At 42.6% G+C, this 21,875-nt stretch overlaps 1 protein-coding gene across 2 annotated transcripts in view; it reads right to left on the bottom strand.

Moving 5' to 3' along the window:
• kdm8 (lysine (K)-specific demethylase 8) overlaps positions 1 to 20,607 on the bottom strand; it is a 41,384-nt gene extending 20,777 nt beyond the window's left edge. For both annotated transcript variants that reach the window (XM_072559513.1, XM_072559514.1), the window contains exon 1: positions 20,522 to 20,607. The gene's annotated coding sequence lies outside the window, so the exon portion shown is untranslated. The remainder of the gene's footprint in view (positions 1 to 20,521) is intronic.
• Positions 20,608 to 21,875: the final 1,268 nt, after the last annotated feature.

The raw sequence follows: 21,875 nt of genomic DNA, 5'->3' as shown, positions 1-21,875 counted from the left end.
TGCATCAACCCTTTTCTCCCACCTGTTCCCACATAGGTGCTTTCTCTAATTTTTTGGAAATACTGTTTGGAAATGCTGAATGAAATCCAAAGACAAGCAGAAAGACTGATTATCCAATCAAGCAACCAATGAGCTGAAGACTGATCACCACTGTGTAAATAACATTGAGTATCATCAAAGATTGTTAAAGGATTGTGGGGCCAAGCCATTTAGATTTCTGATTTTGGATTGGTATGTTCCTTTGACTAGGTAAAAACAATGACTGCAGATGCTGGAAAACCAGATTCTGGATTAGTGGTGCTAGAAGAGCACAGCAGTTCAACTGCTGTGATGTTCCTTTGACTATTTTATCCCTCTCAATATTTGTGTTTGCCTGTTTTTCCTCCAGTCTGGCCTGAAATTTAAAAGGATTAAAATTTAAGCTGATTAAATTAAAATTGTTGTCCTTTTACTGTTCTTGTTAAAATTAAGAGTGAATATAGGAGGAATGGTTAGTAAGTTTGGAGATGACACCAAAATGTGGTGTAATGGACAGTGAAGATGACTATCTCCGAGTACAACAGAACCTTGATTCGATTTGGCCAATGGAATAAGAAGTGATAAATGGAGTTTAACTTTGATAAATGTGAAGTATTGCATTTTGAGAAGGCAAACCAGGGCAGGACTTACACAGTGAATGATAGGCCCTGGGGAGTGCTGTCAAATAAAGAGAACTCAGTGTAGGTGCATAGTTCCTTGAAACAGGAGCCACAGGTAGACAGGGTGATGAAGGCGGCATTTAGTACACTTGCCTTCACTGATCACAACACGAAGTATAGGAGTTGGAATGTCATGTTGTAGCTGTACAGGACATTGGTGATGCCACTTTTAGAATACTGTATACAATTCTGGTCATCCTTCTATAGAAATTGTTTTGTTAAACTTGAGAGGGTGCAGAAAATATTTACAAGGATGTTGCCATGAGTGGAGGGTTTGAGCCATAAGGAGAGGGTGAAGAGCCTTTTTTCCCCTGGAATGTCGGAGGCTGAGAGGTGACTTTATAGAGGTTTATAAAATCTTGTGGAGCATGGATACAGTGAACAGCCAAGGTCTTTTTCCTGGGTTGAGGGAGTCCAAAACTAGACGGCACAGATTTAAAGTGAGAGGGCAACAACTTAAGAAGTACCTGGAGAGTAAGCTTTTCATGTAGAGGGTGGTGTGTGTATAGAACAAGCGATTGAGGAAGTGATGGAGGCAAGTACAATTACAACATTTAAAAGGCATCTGGATGGGTATAGGAATATGAAGCTTTTAGAGGGATATGGACCAAATGCTGGCAAGTAGGACAAGGTCAGATTGGGATACTTGGTCAGCGTGGATGAATTGAACCGAAGGGTCTGTTTCTGTGCTGTATGACTATGATTTTAAGTAGAGCTTTTTTTAAAAAAACGGAACTAACCTGGTTAGTTTGCCTTTATCCTGGGCAGCAGTAAGAACTGGGATTTGTGGTAGTTTCATTAAATCTTAATATTTGGTGTGATGCTGGGTGTAATAGTATATTACCCCAGTGGATCATGACAAAGTTTGGGGGGGTCATGGCTGTGATGTTTGAGATCAAGGATAATGCAAGATTGTGTGTGGAGTTAAAGTAAGTAGTACTGTAAAGGGTAAAATGACAAACAGTTTTTTTCATTAAGAACAGAGTCCTTGTCTAGCAAAGAAACACCTCAACATGAAAAAATTTGGCCAGGCACACACCACATGCACAGTCTTCCTGATCTTTTAATTTATTTTTACATACAAGAACATTAAGAAATACAATGGCATTACAAGCTGCTAAAGCCTTTTAGAAGATGGCCCTGGTGTGCATATCAGAAATCACAAAAGCTAAATTAATTGAATTGGCAAGCAAATTAGAAGTGGAATTGCCTGTAGAGCTAAGAAGGCAGAGATAAACTGAAGTATTAGTATGGCATTTGGGCTTGGTAGAAAGCAAACGTATTCCAAGAAGGGTGACATCAAAATCAGTTAATATTAGTATTACAGTGAAAGCAACTCAAGCATGAGGAAAAATGAAAGCATCTTGAAATAGAAAAAGAAATTAAAAACTAGGAGACGGAATTTCAAAGAGCATTAGATTTGAAAGGATGGAGATGAAAAGACTTGAGAGCTTGAACAGAAAGACAGAGAATAAGCATTTGAGGAGACAGATGGGAAATAACAGTTCACGATGATGTGGTTTGAAAAAGCAAAATGCCGATGCAGACTTTGATGAGGAAAATTCTCTCCATATTCAAAATCCAGTAAAAACACGTTTAAGTTTGTACAGGGCCTCCCAAAATTTGAGGAAATAGATGAGGACACATTCTGTTAGTTGAGAAATAGTGAGACAAATTATTTTACTGATGGAAAACTGGACATTATTGCATCTATTTGGAAATTCCTTCTTCAAAAGGCAGTGGATGTAGCATCTTCAAATTTTTAGGCACAAATAGATAGATTCTTGATTACCAAGAAGATAAAAGATTAATCGAGGACATATGCAAAAATGTATAGTTGAGGTTAAAATTAGGTCAGTCATTATCTTATTGAATGGCACAGCAGGATCAAAGGGCTGAGTGGTCTTTTTTCCCCTATGTTTGTAACATGAAAAGTAAACTGACAAGTAGACTACACAACAGGCTTCACTGTCAGAGGAGGTTTCTTTGGACTATGACTGGATAAAACAGGCAATTCTGGGCACACAAGTTAGTTCCTGAAGCGTACAGACAAATGTTTTGGAACTTAAGGAAAGAGTCTAGGCAAATCTACTTTGAAAGGGTTAAACAAAGTAATTTTGATTGGGGAGTACAGGTATTGAGAGTAAATACCAGGTATAGGGCTTTCAGATCGTTCTTAGAAGACTTCCAAAACTTGCTACTTTTTCGAACAAAAAACCATATTGTAACTGCTAGACACACAGTTGTGAACTGATCCACAAAACTAAATCTTTGTTTGTCAACCTAATAAAATTGAGAAAGATAGAAAGTGGAAAAAAAAACTATCCAGGGTAGAGAACGGAGAGCTGAGAATGGAAAAGGTCTCCTCCTCAGATCAGAAAGGAAGATGTTGAGTGGAGGTAGGTAGAAATCAAAAGCTTTTGTACATCTCTATGATTTTATGGAGTGTTTCCATTGTGACAAAGTGGAACTTTTTTTTGTTGAGAATGCCCATAGGGTTCTATGAATTGTTGGGGCTTGCAAAAAACAAACCTGAAAAAGGAATACAATAGGAAAACACCATGGATCATACTGTGGCTTTAACTATAACCAGGAAACCAGAGGTAAAAAACAGAGTATAGATGAGGTGAGTAGGGTTGATGAAAGATATAAAGGGATTTTGTTGAACTGGAAAATACTTACATTAAAGGGATGCAGAAGCTACTGGAATTGTATTGCTTTCCCTCCAAAGTGTGAAATTAAAGCTAAATCCTACCTCAAACACACAAAGTAAAATTAGAACATCAGTTCCCTTGAATGGAACAGTTGTAGTGGGTGCTGTTAAAAATTTGGATGGTTAATTTACTCATGGAATCATTTGGTTGCAATAAATGTTTTAGCTTCATCCTTAACCACGGAAAGTCCAAATGAGGTTAAACAGACAGAATAGTTACAGGTACTTTTCAGTCATGTGTGATGACCAGAACAATTGATGAATAAGTCATCATCAGAAGTCAAATTCATCGAAAAAACAGAAGTTAGAATAGCTGAATTATGTGAATTACGTGAATAGGTGAATTATGCCTTTGTTAATTGAGACTCAGGAGGTAGATGCAGACTTAAGGTAGAGGCTGAGGCTGAAATGGTTTCAGACATCATCACAGATTTGCAGATGAGAAATGGATAGCTGATCATTAGATGGTGATACAGTTCTATAAAATTTGTGATGTGTCAGGTAATAGAGAAACCTCAAAAGAAAATCAAACAGGTACCTTTAATATACCAGACAGGATTTGGAAGAACTGGTTGTTGGTTTGCTCACTCAGCTGGTGGGTTTATTTTCAGACATTTTGTCACCATGCTAGGTAGCATCAGTGAGCCTCCGGTGAAGCATTGGTGTTCTGTCTGGTTGCTATTTATGGGTCTTGGTTTGTTAAGGTGGGTGATATAATTTCTAGTTCTGTTTCTGAGATGTTGGTAAATGGGGTCCAAATCTATGTTTGTCAATGCAGTTCCAGTTTGAATAGCAGGCCTCTAGAAATTCCAGTGTGCGTCTTTGTTTGGCCTGTCTCAGGATGGATGCATTGTCCCATCGGAATGGTATGCCTCGTTGTGTGTGTGTGGGTACCACTGATACTTGGTCATGTCTTTTGGTGGCTGGTTGGTGCTCATGTATCCTGCTGGCTAGTTTCCTGCTAGTTTGTCCAGTGTAATGTTTGCTGCAGTCCTTGCAGGGTACTTTGTTTATTACATTCGTTCTGCTGCCTGGGGGTCCAGGTCATCAGTAGTTGTTTTAGTGTAGTAGTAGATTCACGGGCTACCATAATGCCTAGGGCCAAAGTAGTCTTGTGGTCATCTCTGAAATGTCTTTGACTCCTGCTTCGGTCTTCCTGCTTCGGTCTGTTGTGCATAAATCAGTAGACTATGCTCATCAGGTAACTGTTGCTCCCTGGCTTCTTATGGTTCCAGAGTGTTGCAGTGTGTTGTGGCTTGTTTGAACAGTGCCCTGATGCAGCTGTGTTTGTAGGGGTTGGGATGGTTGCTTTTGCAGTTGAACATCTGGTCAGTGTATGGGGCTCTCCTGTAAATGCTGGTCTATAGTTCTCCGTTGGCTTTTCATTCCACCATGATGTCCAAGAAAGGAAGTCGGTTATTGTTCTCTTCTTCTTTGGTGAACTTTACACCGAAAAGGATGTTGTTAATGTTTGTGTATTTCTTCTAGTTTGTCGTGTTTCATGACGATAAAGGTGTCATCCACATAGCGGACCCAAAGCTTAGGCTGGATCGTGGGAAGGGCAGTTCGGTCTAGCCCCTGCATACTGCTTCTACTACAAGACCTGATATTGATGATCTTATAGGTGTCAGAATGATTTGTTTGTATATTTTGTCGTTGAATGTGAAGTGGACTGTGAGGCACAGATCCAGTAGTTTGAGGATGCTTTCCTTGCTGATGGAGTTGGCCCTGTCAGGTGTTTGTATCCCTGGTTTATCTAGCAGTGAGACCACTTTTTCTTTGGCTAGGGTGATGTTTATTGATGTGATGCCATGTTGAAGGAAACCATGACCTCGTCGTCCTCTAGGTGTCATTGATGATGTGGTTAAGGAATTCCTGGGTGGAGTGGATGGAGTGGGTTGAGTCTTCTACCAGGGTGTTTTAGTTTTTGTCGCAGTTCCTTGGCTAGCCTGTATGTCAGTGTGCTGTGAGGTGAGACCTTGGGTCTGAGGAGGGGGCTCCTTGTTTGTGAACTTTTGGAAATCCGTAGAAACTATCACTGGTATCCATACACACAAAGAGGGACATCAGTTCAACTGGGACAATCCATCTATCCTGGGACAGGCCAAACAAAGACACGGGCGGGAATTCCTAGAGGCCTGGCATTCAAACCAGAACTTCATTAGCAAACATATAGATTTGGACCCCATTTACCAACTTCTCAGAAACAGAACCGGAACTGATATCACTCACCACAACAGAGAGACAGATAAATAGTGAGCGGGACAGAACACCAACGCTTCATCAAAGGCTCACTGATGATGTTACCCAGTGTGGTGATGAAACATCTGAAAACAAACCTATCAGCTCAGTGAGCAAACCAATAACTTGATTCACAATCTGAACTACAAATCTTCTCCAAGACCTTTTTAAAGAACTTTTCAGTCAGGTGTCAGTAGATTGTGTTGGCATTAGCCAGAATGAAATCAGGAGACAAGTATAATTATGGATAGGACAAACAAACAGATTTCCAGAGACTATCCCTTTAAGAACAACTGCAGCATATACCAACTAGCCACAAACAACACAACCAGCTATCCTTAGTAGCCACACACGCAGATGACAAGCAACATGAGTTCGGCTGGGACAACACTACTATTATAGGACAAGTCAAACAGAGGACAGCATTAGAGCCCTTTCATTACCTGGTTGAATGATTCAGCTCTGCTAACAATGTGTACTAATTATAATTTTTTATAATTGAAAAGTATACATATGGAAAGTTTACATAGAGCTCAATTTACAATACAGGGAATTCCTAAAGGCATGGCACTCATCCACAGATTCTATCAACAAATACATCGACCTGAACCCAATATACCGACCACTGCAGCAGACAGCTGGAACTGACAACCAGAAGCGGCAGAGACAAACCACTATAAATGCCAGAGAAAACATCACAGAAGTGCTTCACAGGAGGCTCCCAAGCACTGAGGATGTCACCTAGGCAGGGGATGAAACGTCTGCAACACAAATTCCCAGCTCGGCGAAAAGAACCACAACAATGGTTCAGTAACCTACAGCAGATTCACCAATACCATCAGGTTGAAACCTTGATTGTGGTGCTCTGAAAATAGTGATTCTGCCCAAAATGAAGCAAAACAAGGAAATGCAGGCACATTCTGTGCAATTAAATGAACACAATATCATTGAATATCAGTTAACAGTTTCCACAGTAGCATCATGTCCAGGTATCTCATACTGTGCTCTGGAAATAGCAATGTTGCCCAGCGAGGGGGAGACGAAGCTATACAGATGGTTCTTGCATAATTAGAAGAATGCAAAATGGTTATAGAATCCAATGTAGATCTGTCATAAAATAGTCAGGAGATATCAATATTTACCAAGGTATTTGATGTAGGTTTTGAAGTGAAGGAATTCCCTAGTGATGCTGATGAAGAGGAGCAGGGCCTACATTCAGATACAGGAAGTAGGAAATGCACTGAATTTGAAGTACAGAAAAATCAAATGTTCAATTAGAATCAATTTATTTTCTGCTTCAAGCGAAGAAATTGATACAATATTGTATGTTTTAACCCCAGATTAATGTTATTTTATTTGGAGTAGGAATCTGAGTTCACAGTACTAACTCTTTCTGAAAAATAACTTTTATGTTGAGAAAATTGTAGAGTCCAGAGTTAAATGAATTATTGGAAAGTTAAAAGCTTTTTGTGCATTTCTGAACATATCTGTGTCTTACACATAAAATATGTGAAAACAGGACCACAGCAGATACATTATCCAGAATGTGAAAGTGATGGGTTAAGTTAAGAATTTATGAGAAAGATGACAAGAACTTTATTAAGTATTGTATTTAGGTTTATTCCAACTTCCTGGATACAAAAAAGTAATTCCCCTCTGCCTCTGATGTCAACTGTTCTTTAACGCCCATGTTAACTCACTGAATGGATGTGAGAAGAACTCCATTTTAATCCCCCATCCTCAGCATCTCCTATCCATCTCTAAAACAATAACCATCTCCAAAAGGTAGGAGAAGGAATGGAAGTGACCACTTTTCTGGATTTTGAACTGTTCTGGCAGTTTTATTTCTGTCTTGAAATTGCTGAACAAAATATAGCAGTAATATTGTTGGATTAAAGAACATACTAAATTAAGATTAGTGAATTTGCAGATGGTCTTTAGAGTTTCAATTTCATCTCCAGATGGAGGTGAGAAAGCACAAGGCAGGGGAGTGAAGCGGCTGGAGGAACATGTGGATAATGGAAAAAAATTAAATATGGTGTAGAGAGAAAATAGAGATGCTAGCGCCAACCTTCAAATTTCTTTGGAATCTCCAGTAATTAAAACACATTTTTATGAACAACCAGAAGAAAAAACTGTATTGTAAGTTGAGCTCTGTGTAAACTTTCCATATGTATACTTTTCAATTATAAAAGTTATAATTAGTACATATTGTTAGCAGAGCTGAATCATTCAACCAGGTAATGAAAGGGCTCTAATGCAACGAGGGGTACGTCAGGTTCCAAGACATCAATTGTGTTAGGCGTTTCTGTGGCCAGCAGTGAAAAATCAGAATGGTGTGTTGCTTCCCTGGTGCCAGGATCAAGGACGTCTCAGAGAGGGTACAGAATGTTCTCACGGGGGAGAGGGGCCAGCAGGAGGTCATTGTCCAAATTGAAACCAACGACATAGGAAGGGAAAAGGTCGCGATTCTGAAGGGAGATTACAGAGAGATTAGATTAGATTAGATTACTTAGATTAGATTACTTACAGTGTGGAAACAGGCCCTTCGGCCCAACAAGTCCACACCGCCCCGTCGAAGTGCAACCCACCCATACCCCTACATTTACCCCTTACCTAACACTACGGACAATTTAGCATGGCCAATTCACCTGACCTGCACATCTTTGGACTGTGGGAGGAAACCGGAGCACCCGGAGGAAACCCACGCAGACACGGGGAGAATGTGCAAACTCCACACAGTCAGTCGCCTGAGGCGGGAATTGAACCCAGGTCTCTGCCGCTGTGAGGCAGCAGTGCTAACCACTGTGTTAGGCAGAAATTTAAAAAGGTCCTCGAGAGTAGTAATATCTGGATTACTCCTGGTGCTATGAGCTAGTGAGGGCTAGAATAGGAGGATAGAGCAGATGAATACATGGCTGAGGGGCTGGTGTATGGAAGAAGGATTCACATTTTTGGATCATTGGAATCTCTTTTGGGGTAGAAGTGACCTGCACAAGAAGGACGCATTGCACCTAAAATGGAAGGGGACTAATTTACTGGCAGGGAAACTTGCTAGAGCTGCTCGGGAGGATTTAAACTAGTAAGGTGGGGGGAGAGGGAACCCAAGAATATAGTGAGAAAAGAGATCAATCTGAGACGGGTACAGTTGAGAACAGAAGCGAGTCAAACAGTCAGGGCACGTAGGGACAAGGTAGGACTAATAAATTAAACTGCATTTATTTCAATGCAAGGAGCCCAATAGGGAAGGCAGATGAACTCAGGTCATGGTTAGGAACATGGGACTGGGATATCATAGCAATTACAGAAACATGGCTCAGGGATGGGCAGGACTGGCAGCTTAATGTTCCAGGATACAAATGCTACAGGAAGGATAGAAAGGGAGGCAAGAGAGGAGGGGGAGTGGCATTTTTGATAAGGGATAGCATTACAGCTGTGCTGAGGGAGGATATTCCCGGAAATACATCCAGGGAAGTTATTTGGGTGGAACTGAGAAATAAGAAAGGGATGATCACCTTATTGGGATTGTATTATAGACCCCCTAATAGTCAGAGGGAAATTGAAAAACAAACTTGTAAGAAGATCTCAGCTATCTGGAAAAATAATAGGGTGGTTATGTAGGGACTTTTAACTTTCCAAACATAGACTGGGACTGCCATAGTGCTAAGGGTTTAGATGGAGAGGAATTTGTTAATTGTGTACAGGACAATTTTCTGATTCAGTATGTGGATGTACCTCATAGCGAAGGTGCAAAACTTGACCTACTCTTGGGAAATAAGGCAGGGCAGGTGACTGAGGTGTCAGTGCGGGAGCACTTTGGGGCCAGTGACCATAATTCTATTAGATTTAAAATTCTATTAGATTCTATTAGATGGAAAAGGTGAAGTTCTAAATTGGAGAAAGGCCAATTTTGACGGTACTAGGCAAGAACTTTTGGGGGCAGATGTTCGCAGGTAAAGGGATGGCTGGAAAATGTGAAGCCTTCAGGAATGAGATATAGAGAATCCAGAGAAAGTATATTCCTGTTAGGGTGAAAGGGAAGGCTGGTAGGTACAGGTAATGCTGGATGATTAAAGAAAGTGATAGTTTGGTTAAGAAAAAGAAGGAAGCATATGTAAGGTATAGACAGGATAGATCGAGTGAATCCTTAGAAGAGTAAAAAGGAAGTAGGAGTATACATAAGAGGGAAATCATGAGGACAAAAAGGGGACATACATGAGATAGCTTTGGCAAATAAAATTAAGGAGAATCCAAAGGATTTTTACAAATACACAAGGACAAAAGGGTAACTAGGAAGAGAATAGAGCCCCTCAGAGATCATATTAGAGTGGTGTTGGAAAAGCACAGCAGGTCAGGCAGCACCCAAGGAGCAGGAAAATCGACGTTTCGGGCAAAAGCCCTTCATCTATTCCTGATGAAGGGCTTTTGCCTGAAACGACGATTTACCTGCTCCTCAGATGCTGCCTGACCTGCTGTGCTTTTCCAGCACCATTCTAATCTCGACTCCGGTTTCCAGCATCTGCAGTCCTAGATTTATCCCTCAAAGGTCAGCAAGGCAGCCTTTGTGTGGAGCCGCAGAAAATGGGGGAAATACTAAGTGAGTATTTTGCATCAGTATTTACTGTGGAAAAGGATATGGAAGATATAGACTGTAGGGAAAGAGATGGTGACATCTTACAAAATGTCCATATTACAGAGGAGGTAGTGCTGGATGTCTTGAAACGGTTAACGGTGGATAAATGCCCAGGACCTGATCAGGTGTACCCGAGAACTCTGTGGGAAGCTAGAGAAGTGATTGTTGGGCCTCTTGCTGAGAATATTTGTATCATCGATAGTCACAGGTGAGGTGCCGGAAGACTGGAGGTTGGCTAATGTGGTGTCACTGTTTAAGAAAGGTGGTAAGGACAAGCCAGGGAACTATAGACCAGTGAGCCTGACGTCGGTGGTGGGCAAGTTATTGGAGGGAATCCTGAGGGACAGGATGTACATGTATTTGGAAATGCAAGGGCTGATTAGGGATAGTCAACATGGCTTTGTGTGTGGGAAATCACGTCTCACAAATTTGATTGAGTTTTTTGAGGAAGTAACAGAGGATTGATGAGGGCAGAGCGGTAGTTGTGACCTATGTGGACTTCAGTAAGGCATTCAACAAGGTTCCCCATGGGAGACTAAGGTTAGATCTCATGGAATACAGGGAGAACTAGCCATTTGGATACAGAATTGGTAGAAGACAGAGGGTGGTGGTGGAGGGTTGTTTTTCCAGACTGGAGGCCTGTGACCAGTGGAGTGCCACAAGGGTCAGTGCTGGGTCTTCTACTTTTTTGTCATTTACATAAATGATTTGGATGAGAGCATAAGAGATACAGTTAGTAAATTTGCAGATGACACCAAAATTGGAGGTGTAGTGGACAGCAAAGAGGGTTACCTCAGATTACAACAGGATCTGGACCAGATGGGCCAATGGACTGAGAAGTGACAGATAGAGTTTAATTCAGATAAATGCGAGGTGCTGCATTTTGGGAAAGCAAATCTTAGCAGGACTTATACACTTATTGGTAAGGTCCTAGGGAGTGTTGCTGAACAAAGAGACCTTGGAGTGCAGGTTCATAGCTCCTTGAAAGTAGAGTTGCAGGTAGATAGGATAGTGAATCAGGCATTTGGTATGCTTTCCTTTTTTGGTCAGAGTATTGAGTACAGGTGGTGGGAGATCATGTTGCGGCTGTACAGGACATTGGTTAGGTCACTGTTGGAATATTGCGTGCAATTCTGGTCTCCTTCCTATTGGAAAGATGTTGTGAAATTTGAAAGGGTTCAGAAAAGATTTACAAGGATGCTGCCAGGGTTGGAGGACTTGAGTTATAAGGAGAGGCTGAACAGGCTGGGGCTGTTTTCCCTGGAGTGTCGGAGGCTGAGGGGGTGACCTTATAGAGGTTTACAAAATTATGAGGGGCATGGATAGGGTAAATAGACAAAGTCTTTTCCTTGGGGTCGGGGAGTCCAGAACTAGAGGGCATAGGTTTAGGGTGAGAGGGGAAAGATATAAAAGAGACCTGAGGGGCAACGTTTTCACACAGAGAGTGGTACATGTATGGAATGAGCTACTAGAGGAAGTGCTGGTGGCTGGTACAATTGCAACATTTAAGAGGCATTTGGATGGTATATGAACAGGAAGGGTTTGGAGGGATATGGGCTGGGTGCTGGCAGGTGGGACTAGATTGGGTTGGGATATCTGGTCGGTATGGACGAGTTGGACCAAAGGGTCTGTTTCCATGCTGTACATCTCTATGACTCTATGAAAGAATGTGTTGTCAGATTGCTGGAGGCGGTGCACTCTGAGAACATGTGAAGCAACCAATGATATGCATGAGGGCATAGCTTCACGGGATTTGCTACCTGTGAATGGTGAGGCATGAACAATGGCATAGTGCAAAGATGGTTGTTTATTACAGAACCAATTTATCTTGTTTCGGGAGGCAATCTAGAATACAAGTTCCCAGAACCTTGCTAGTCCCAGGGTGCGCATAGTGAGCAAGGCTGATTCTGCATGTGTTCAGAGGCAGCTGAAAAAAGATCCAGATGGTCTGAGTGAAGTAACCAGAAGAAACTAAGAATCACAAAGGTAACAGGAATCAGGAGGGATGAAGAAATTTCCTGAGAGACTGGATAAAAAACAACTGCAAGATGATCACTGGGAGAGCAATTGAGGAAGAGTCTCCAGGCAGTGAATTAATGCTGTGTGCAGGTTCTAAGCAAGCAGAGCTGCAAGAAGCTCTTGGAGAAGTGAGGTCAATGCTTGAGAGTCAGAGCACTATCTGGAAGACAGGATTGAACAACCAGGACATGAGCAAGTGTTCGGGCATTCCTGATTGCAGTGAGGGAATTAAGAAGAAGAAGTTTCTAGAGAATATGGAAATTCTTTTGGAGGAAAAGCCAGGTGTTAAGAAGAATTTTATGACTGACGTCTGGGTTGCTAACAAAACAGTTTGACTGTTGCTTGATTTCCAAACCCGTGGAATTGTATGGCTTTATTCTATTGAGGATTTGGGATTTTGAAACTTAAATTTACTTTAAATAACCGAATGAGATCATGAACCAATCTGGGCTTCTGATTCGTGGGCGGCACGGTGGCACAGTGGTTAGCACTGCTGCCTCACAGCGCCAGAGACCCGGGTTCAATTCCCGCCTCAGGCGACACTGTGTGGAGTTTGCACATTCTCCCCGTGTCTGCGTGGGTTTCCTCCGGGTGCTCCGGTTTCCTCCCACACTCCAAAGATGTGCAGGTCAGGTGAATTGGCCATGCTAAATTGCCCGTAGTGTTAGGTAAGGGGTAGATGAAGGGGTATGGGTGGGTTGCGCTTCGGTGGGGCGGTGTGGACTTGTTGGGCCGAAGGGCCTGTTTCCACACTGTAAGTAATCTAATCTAATAATGATTCAAGACCACATGTTGGACAACCAATGTTAGGACCATAACTTTTTTTTGATGTACATCAATGGCCAGAATATTTTGCAAACCAAAGTATACTTGAAAATCAATAGGTTAAGCAGAGGCAGGAACTTAAACTGCTCACAATCATTTTGGAAAAATTACTGGAAAAATTATTAGATCTAAAGGCTGACAAGTGCATGAGTCTGATGCCCTCCAAACTAAGGTTTAAAACAAGTGGCTACAGAGATAATGGATGCCTTGCTTGTATCTTACAAAATTTCCTGGAATCCCAGAAACTCCCAGTAGATTAAGAAAAAAATGTAACACTTCTTTTTAGGAATGGATGGAGACAAAGTAAAAAGCTTCAGGCCACTTAGCCCAATGTTTCCTAATGAGGAAAATGTTAGAATCCATTACTAAGGAGATGATAGCAAGACGTTAAAAAAAGAACAATCAGGCAGAGCCAACACCATTTCTATGAAAGGGAAATTGCATTTAACTATTATAAGTAGTTAAGGAAGAAACAAACAGAATAGATTAGGGGAACCTGTAGATGCGGTGTACTTAGATTTCCAGAAGACACTTGATAAGGTGCCACAAAGATTACTACACAAAATAAGATCTTGTGGTTTTGTAACATGTTAGCACGACTAGAGAATTACTGAACTAACAGTAGGAGTCACTTTCAGGTTGTCAATCTATAGGGTTCAGTGTTGGGGTTTCAAATGCTCACAACCTATTCTATGTCTTGGATGAAGAGACCGATTGAATGGCAAGTAAAATTGATGATACGAAGAAGGTATCAAAATAATAAATCAAAAAGATTTAAAGAATCTACAAAGACATAGATAGATTAAATGGAGTACATTGTAGGAAAATATGAAAGTGTTACTTTGGGAGGAAGAATAGAAATGCCTGTCCCAGTTATTGGAGTTAGTAGCACCCACATACTGGCAAAAAAGATGAGAATGAACACAAGTTCAACTGGCCCAGAAATCCACAATGTAATGGCTTGATTTAGTCTCCAACCTCTGCAATTGTGTGTCCTACTTCTAAGAAAAGGAAGCACATGGTGAGGACAGTGCAGGTGAGAAAGAACCTGCACAGTTACTGCCTTTACTGTTTGAATTCGTGTATCGCTGAACATTGGAGTGCATCTGGGAAAATTAGCAAACAGTGAAATTCACAACTAATCTTGGAGGAACTGTTGGGTGAACTTCACAGCACAGAATCAGACAAGTTAATTGTTGTTTTAAGTCTGTCCAAGAGAAAGGCTGCAGTGGTGAGTATAGTGGATTCTTTCTTGATTATATGTTTTTGGAGATAAGTCTCTTGATTAAACTTAAAATATAAGCCATAGCCATTAATTTAACCTGGGGCAGTGTTTGCAGAGGAATAAGACAGTGTTATTTTCGGGTTTGTAGATTGTGAAGGAGCAAAAATGGCCTCTGCAGTGATATGTACTTCTTGTCAGAAGTGGGAGTTTAAAGAGAGTTTAAGGGTTACTGCGGATTATATCTGCCATAAATGCTGTTGGATGCAAATCTTATCAGATCGAGTGGATCGGTTGGACAGACAGATAGAAGCGATGAGGAATTTGCAACAGCAACAATGTGTGATGGATGGCAGTTATAGGAAGGGGGTAAAAGTCTCAGATACAGTCACATAGAAGGGTAAGAGAGGTAGGCAGCTAGTGCAGGAGTCTTTTGTGGATATACCCATTTCAAACATGTATGCTGTTTTGGAAAATGTAGGGGGTGATGGATTCTCAGGGGAATGTAACACGAACAGCCAAGTTTCTGGTATTGAGACTGGCTCTAATGCAACGAGGGGTACGTCAGCTTCCAAGAGATCAATTGTATTAGGGGATTCTGTAGTCAGAGGTACAGACAGACGTTTCTGTGGCCAGCAGAGAAAAAGCAGAATGGTGTGTTGTTTCCCTGGTGTCAGGATCAAGGATGTTTCAGAGAGGGTGCAGAATGTTCTCACGGGAGAGAGGGGCCAGCAGGAGGTCATTATCCACATTGGAACCAACGACATTGGAAGGAAAAAGGTTGAGACTCTGAAGGGAGATTACAGAGAGTTAGGCAGAAATTTAAAGAGGAGGTCCTCAAGGGTAGTAATATCTGGATTACTCCCAGTGCTACAAGCCAGTGAGGGCAGGAATAGGAGGATAGAGCAGATGAATGCATGACTGAGGAGCTGGTGTACGGGAGAAGAATTATCATTGGAATCTCTTTTGGGGTAGAAGTGACCTGTACAAGAAGGATGGATTGCACCTAAAATGGAAGGGGACTAATATACTGGCAGGAAAATTTGCTAGAACTGGTTGGGAGGATTTAAACTAGTAAGGTGGGGGGGTGGGACCCAGGGAGATAGTGAGGAAAGAGATCGACCGGAGACTGGTACAGCTGAGAACAGAAGTGAGTCAAACAGTCAGGGCAGGCAGGGACAAGGTAGGACTAATAAATTAAACTGCATTTATTTCAATGCAAGGGGCCTAACAGGGAAGGCAGATGAACTCAGGGCATGGTTAGGAACGTGGGACTGGGATATCATAGCAATTACAGAAACACGACTCAGGGATGGGCAGGATTGGCAGCTTAATGTTCCAGGATACAAATGCTACAGGAAGGATAGAAAGGGAGACAAGAGAGGAGGGGGAGTGACATTTTTGATAAGGGATAGCATTACAGCTGTGCTGAGAGAGGATATTCCCAGAAATACATCCAGGGAAGTTATTTGGGTGGAACTGAGAAATAAGAAAGGGATGATCACCTTATTGGGATTGTATTATAGACCCCCCTAATAGTCAGAGGGAAATTGAGAAACAAACTTGTAAGTAGATCTCAGCTATCTGTAAGAATAATAGGGTAGTTATGGCAGGGGATTTTAATTTTCCAATCATCGACTGGGACTGCCATAGTGTTAAAGGTTTAGATGGAGAGGAATTTCTTAAGTGTTTTGAAGACAATTTTCTGATTCAGTATGTGGATGTACCTCATAGCGAAGGTGCAAAACTTGACCTACTCTTGGGAAATAAGGCAGGACAGGTGACTGAGGTGTCAGTGGGGAAGCACTTTGGGGCCAGCGACCATAATTCTATTCGTTTTAAAATAGTGATGGAAAAGGATAGACCAGATCTAAAAGGTGAAGTTCTAAATTGGAGAAAGGCCAATTTTGACCGTATTAGGCAAGAACTTTCAAAAGCTGATTGGAGGCAGATGTTCGCAGGTAAAGGGACGGCTGGAAAATGTGAAGCCTTCAGGAATGAGATAACAAGAATCCAGAGAAAGTATATTCCTATCTGGGTGAAAGGGAATGCTGGATGACTAAAGAAATTGAGAGTTTGGTTAAGAAAAAGAAGGAAGCATATGACAGGTATAGACAGGATAGATCGAGTGAATCCTTAGAAGAGTAGAAAGGAAGTAGGAGTATACTTAAGAGGGAAATCAGGAGGGCAAAATGGGGACATGAGATAGCTTTGGCAAATAGAATTAAGGAGAATCCAAAGGGTTTTTACAAATATATTAAGGACAAAAGGGTAATTAGGGAGAGAATAGGGCCCCTCAAAGATCAGCTAGGCGACCTTTGTGTGGAGCTAGAGAAAATGGGAGAGATACTAAATGAATTTTTGCATCAGTATTTACTGTGGAAAAGGATACGGAAGATATAGACTGTAGGGAAATAGATGGTGACATCTTGCATTCCCGCTCCTCCGCCCTTGAGCCCCGCCACTCCAACCGCCACCAGGACAGAACCCCACTGGTCCTCACCTACCACCCCACCAACCTCCATATACAGCGTATCATCCGCCGTCATTTCCACCACCTCCAAACGGACCCCACCACCAGGGATATATTTCCCTCCCCTCCCCATCAAGGTTCCGAAAAGACCACTCCCTCCGTGACTCCCTCGTCAGGCCCACACCCCCCACCAACCCAACCTCCACTCCTGGCACCTTCCCCTGCAACCACAAGAAATGCAAAACTTGCGCCCACTCCTCCCCCCTTACTTCCCTCCAAGGCCCCAAGGGATCCTTCCATATCCGCCACAGATTCACCTGCACCTCCACACACATCATTTATTGCATCTGCTGCACCCGATGTGGCCTCCTCTATATTGGGGAGACAGGCCGCCTACTTGCGGAACATTTCAGAGAACACCTCTGGGACACCCGGACCAACCAACCCAATCACCCCGTAGCTCAACACTACAACTCCCCCCCCCACTCCACCAAGGACATGCAGGTCCTTGGACTCCTCCATCGCCAGACCATAGCAACACGACGGTTGGAGAAAGAGCGCCTCATCTTCCGCCTAGGAACCCTCCAACCACAAGGGATGAACTCAGATTTCTCCAGTTTCCTCATTTCCCCTCCCCCCACCTTGTCTCAGTCAAATCCCTTGAACTCAGCACCGCCTTCCTAACCTGCAATCTTCTTCCTGACCTCTCCGCCCCCATCCCACTCCAGCCTATCACCCTCACCTTGACCTCCTTCCACCTATCGCATTTCCAATGCCCCTCCCCCAAGTCCCTCCTCCCTACCTTTTATCTCAGCCTGTTGGACACACTTTCCTCATTCCTGAAGAAGGGCTTATGCCTGAAACGTCGATTCTCCTGTTCCTTGGATGCTGCCTGACCTGCTGCGCTTTTCCAGCAACACATTTTCACATCTTGCAAAATGTCCAAATTACAGAGGAGGTAGTGCTGGATATCTTGAAACGGTTAAAGGCGGATAAATCCCAGGACCTGATCAGGTGTACCCGAGAACTCTATGGGAAGCTAGAGAAGTGATTGCTGGGCCTCTTGCCAAGATACTTGTATCATTGACAGTCACAGGTGAGGTGCTGGAAGACTGGAGGTTGGCAAATGTGGTGCCACTGTTTAAGAAGGGCGGTAAAGACAAGCCAGGGAACTATAGACCAGTGAGCCTGACCTTGGTGGTGGGCAAGTTGTTGGAGGAAATCCTGAGGGACAGGATGTACCTGTACTTGGAAAGGCAAGGACTGATTCGGGATAGTCAACATGGCTTTGTGCGTGGGAAATCATGTCTCACAAACTTGATTGAGTTTTTTTTGAAGAAGTAACAAAGAATTGACGAGGGCAGAGCGGTAGATGTGATCTATGTGGACTTCAGTAAGGCGTTTGACAAGGTTCCCCATGGGAGACTGATTAGAAAGGTTAGATCTCATGGAATACAGGGAGAATTAGCCATTTGCATACAGAACTGGCTCAAAGGTAGAAGACAAGAGGGTGGTGGTGGAGGGTTGTTTTTCAGACTGGAGGCTTGAGACCAGTGGAGTGCCACAAGGATCGGTGCTGGGCCCTCTACTTTTTGTCATTTACACAAATTATGTGGATGCGAGCATGAGGGGTACAGTTAGTAAGTTTGCAGATGACACCAAAATTGGAGGTGTAGTGGACAGCTAAGAGGGTTACCTCAGATTACAACAGGATCTGGACCAGATGGGCCAATGGGCTGAGAAGTGGCAGATGGAATTTAATTCTGATAAATGCGAGGTGCTGCATTTTGGGAAAGCAAATCTTAGCAGGACTTATACACTTAATGGTAAGGTCCTAGGGAGTGTTGCTGAACAAAGATCTTGGAATCCGGGTTCATAGCTCCATGAAAGTGAAGTTGCAGGTAGATAGGATAGTGAAGGAGGTGTTTGGTATGCTTTCCTTTATTGGTCAGAGTATTGAGTACAGGAGTTGGCAAGTCATCAGGACATTGGTTAGGCCACTGTTGGACTATTGCCTGTAATTCTGGTCTCCTTCCTATCAGAAAGATGTTGTGAAACTTGAAAGGGTACAGAAAAGATTTACAAGGAGGTTGCCAGGGTTGGAGGATCTGAGTGACAGGGAGAGGCTGAACAGGTTGGGGCTGTATTCCCTGGAGCATTGTAGGCTGAGGGGTGACCTTATAGAGGTTTACAAAATTGAGGGGCATGGATAGGATAAATAGACAAAGTCTTTTCCATGGGGTGGGGGAGTCCAGAACTGGAGGGCATAGGTTTAGGGTGAGAGGGGAAAGATATAAAAGAGACCTAAGGGGCAACTTTTTCATGCAGAGGGTGGTAAGTGTATGGAATGAGCTGCCAGAGGATGTGGTGGAGGCTGGTACAACTGTAACATTTAAGAGGCATTTGGATAGGTATATGAATAGGAAGGGTTTGGAGGGATATGGGCTGGGTGCTGGCAGGTGGGACGAGATTGGGTTGGGATTTCTGATCGGCATGAACGGGTTGGACTGAAGGGTCTGTTTCCATGCTGTACATCTCTATGAACTGAGTCTCTCTCCTTACCTAGCAAAATACCAATGGTGGCAGGAAGTAGGTACTTAAGTGGTAATTATTTGGTACCACACTTTCAGAAGAATGTGACAGCATTGGAGAAGGTGCAAAGGGAGTCAATCTGCTCAGTAACATTGATAGATTGGAGAAACTTCAGAGAAAAATCAGTGCAGGTGTTCAAAATCAACAGGATGGGGTTAGACATACTATTTGGGGGTAACTACTCCCATTGGTTCAAGTCAAAAGCCAGAGAACACAAATTTAAGAGTAGTGGCAAAAGGAGCAATGGTGAAATTTTTTGTACAGCAAGTGGTTAGGATCTGGGTGTTATGCATATCAATTAAGTTTTTAAAAGGGAATTAGATAATTACTTGATTTAAAAAAAAGGTCCTGATTATGAGAAAAGGCTGAAGCAGTGGAACTTTTACCGGAGAAGAAGAGCCAGTACGACATGAGTGACTGAATCACCTTCTACAATGGCATAACTATTCCATTTTGAGTCACTAAAGGCAGTTGCAGGGGTGGGGTGGTATATGACTAGGATAGCATGTCATGTCCAGCTGCTAGGTGTGCATTTAGGCCAGTGATCAATGGCAGTAGCATGGAGTGGGACACAACAGTCATAATATGACAACAACAAGAATCAGTGCAACACAGCACTGTGAGGGTGGTTGTGTTGGATGGGGAACAGCGATGTGAAAAAATCCATCAGGATTGTCCAACCAGAATTGAAAACTTTGCAGACTTCAGGGGAAGTGGGCAAAGCAAAGTTTGGGAGAGAAATTACAATTTAACACTTTTTTTGACATTTCTGTACCACCACAGAATAGTTACCACATTTAAAGTTGTTTACTTTAAAAGGTTAAAAATTATGTTCACACACATCTGTACACGAATATGCAGAATGACACATTAATCACCACTGTATTACAGTCTATGTGTTAACACCATTAGGCTATAACACATGGTGTGATCTGAGAAATATATCCAATGAAGCACCAGTCTGAATCTAAAGCTGGGAACTACAAGACTTAACAAAGCATATAACATGAAACATCCATGTTTCTAACGTTATTGAAGATAACTCTAAATAATAATGAAACCACTCTGACTGTATTGCCGCGCCCCCCACCTCTCCACCCCTTACCTGCCTACATCAGTGACACCATTTTGTCCACCCCTTTCGACCCCCCGACTCCCACTCCCGAGCCAAACCACAAACCGAACGCAGAATCTGATGACGTTACCTATCCCTGTGCACAAGTTCCATCACCGTCACGGCTCGGTACGCAGGAACTCGTGACGCGGCACTTCAGTGGGTGAGGGGGTGTGCGCATGTGTGTGTATCCGAGTCCAAGGATCAGACCGAGGCGGTGTGAGAGGGACGGAATGGAATAGATTCCGGATTAGTGGTGCTGGAAGAGCACAGCAGTTCAGGCAGCATCCCAGTAGCTTCGAAATCGACGTTTCGGGCAAAAGCCCTTTTCCTGATGAAGGGCTTTTGCCTGAAACGTCGATTTCGAAGCTCCTCGGATGCTGCCTGAACTGCTGTGCTCTTCCAGCACCACTAATCCGGAATCTGGTTTCCAGCATCTGCAGTCATTGTTTTTACCGGAATGGAATAGAGCCTGCACGGAGCATAATTAAATACACGAGTTTTTTTTATAAGAAAAAACATTAAATGCTAAAAGTATTAGCAAAAGAAATGAGTTGTTTTTGGAGAATTAAGTCGTTAGCTTCCGAAAGCTAATGCTTCCAAATAAACCTGTTGGAGTATGACCTGGTTTTTGTGTGATTTTTAACTTTGTCCACCCCAGCCCAACACCGGCACCTCCAAATCATTTAAATAGACACTCATAATACAAACTTTAGCCACCTCTATCAAGAACACTTGTCAGTTTCACTACAAACCTCCTACAACACAAAGAAGGTGGATCTGAACCATAGGAACATAAGAACCAGATTAGACAATTCAGCTCCTTGAGACTATTCAGACTTTCAATGAGATCATGGCTGATCTGTGATCTAATTTCATACAGCTGCCTTTGGCCCATATCCATATCTCTATGCCTGATGGAGGGCTTTTGCTCGAAACGTCGATTTTCCTGCTCGGATGCTGCCTGACCTGCTGTGCTTTACCAGTATCACTCTAATCTAGACCCTGGTTTCCAGCATCTGTAGTCCTTGTTTTTACCATATCCTTTAATACCTTTGCTTACCAGAGGTACATCTATTTTATATTTAAAGTTAACAACTGATCGAGCATCAACTGCCACTTGTGGAAAACAGTTCAAATCCTCTACCACCCTTAATGTGTGGAAGCACTTTCTAATATCTGTCCTGAATGGTCTTGCCCTAATTCTCCAGACTATGCTCCCTAGTTCTAGACTCCTCATCCAATGGAAATAGTTTATTTTGCCTTTCTTGTTAATATCTTGAAGACTTCAATCAGATCACCCCTTAAACTTCTAGTGAAAACAGGCCTAATTTGTAAAATCTCT

This window comes from Chiloscyllium punctatum, chromosome 40 (assembly GCF_047496795.1).
Source record: "Chiloscyllium punctatum isolate Juve2018m chromosome 40, sChiPun1.3, whole genome shotgun sequence".
NCBI classification, from domain to species: Eukaryota; Metazoa; Chordata; class Chondrichthyes; order Orectolobiformes; family Hemiscylliidae; genus Chiloscyllium; species Chiloscyllium punctatum.
This window is presented reverse-complemented; position numbering and strand designations above follow the sequence as displayed.